Source organism: Triticum dicoccoides, unplaced genomic scaffold (assembly GCF_002162155.2).
Source record: "Triticum dicoccoides isolate Atlit2015 ecotype Zavitan unplaced genomic scaffold, WEW_v2.0 scaffold175786, whole genome shotgun sequence".
NCBI lineage: Eukaryota > Viridiplantae > Streptophyta > Magnoliopsida > Poales > Poaceae > Triticum > Triticum dicoccoides.
In genome coordinates, this window is record NW_021223627.1 from 1 (window position 1) to 1,040 (window position 1,040).

General features: G+C 39.8%; 1 non-coding gene across 1 annotated transcript; it reads right to left on the bottom strand.

Annotated features, from left to right (window-relative positions):
* Positions 1-753: 753 nt before the first annotated feature.
* Positions 754-826, bottom strand: TRNAA-AGC. The gene has a single exon. It is a non-coding gene; the product is annotated as a tRNA-Ala (tRNA).
* Positions 827-1,040: the final 214 nt, after the last annotated feature.

The following is a 1,040-nucleotide window of genomic DNA, read 5'->3' on the forward strand; positions in this document are numbered from 1 at the left end:
GATATATTGTGTTCTGTTTTGCATCTCCATCGGAGTTGAACGTGGCCTTGTCCCTTTTACTTGAAAAGAACTGAATATGTTCTCTCATGTACCAGGTAAATGAGCTAATTCCAAGTTCATGTTTGTCTGGATGAAGATTTGTAGTTTACATGGCGATAGGCTGACCATGATGTCCAATTATGTAAAAACGATGGTGATCATTTGACCTGTTTATTTTCTCCAAGTTCATGTCACATCAGATGGACAATCAAGTGATTTCAGTGTTATGTTGCTTGTGTGGTTGAGATTTGGATTTTTGCTTCATCTTCTTCAGTATGTGGATCAACAATTTCTAGTGATGGTGATATTTGGTGAAGCATAATACTGAGGCTGCAGCTCAGCGTTGACCATTTGTTTGGGAATGTTCAACATTTCAGGAACTGGCTTTATTGATAGGTACCGTAAATAGAAGCCTGTTGTGCAGATAAGAGCTGTTTATTTTCCTGGAATGTTGTAACCGTGTCTTGATGTCGATGCTGCATTGGCGAGATTGGTTGACTGAATAAATTTGGATGAGCTTTTTCTTCTTTCTAGAATGCTGTAATTGTATCTCTGAGTATCATTTTGTTATATCTTTTCTCTACATAAAAGGATGGTGACAAAATCACGATGGTAATAAGAGAAGTTGACTGACTGATAAGAGCTGTTTAGCGAGTCTGCAAAAGTAACACTGAGTGTTTTTTCACAGTATATTCAGATCTGCAAAAAAGAAAATGGAGAAGTGGGGTATCGATCCCCATACCTCTCGCATGCTAAGCGAGCGCTCTACCATCTGAGCTACATCCCCTTTTGTGTTGCTTTTAGTAATTTAAGATCTGATATACCATGTAAGGTCCATGCAAGAACCATGTTAACCAAAGCAGGTGCAAAACTGCAAATGAAAACTGCCTTCTCTTGCCCCGGCTCGAAGGATGCCACATTGTTGACATAGACAGAGGTTTACACTGGAAACCGAAGAAGCCATATGCTGCCAGGAAACATGGGAGGGTCCAACAAGACAT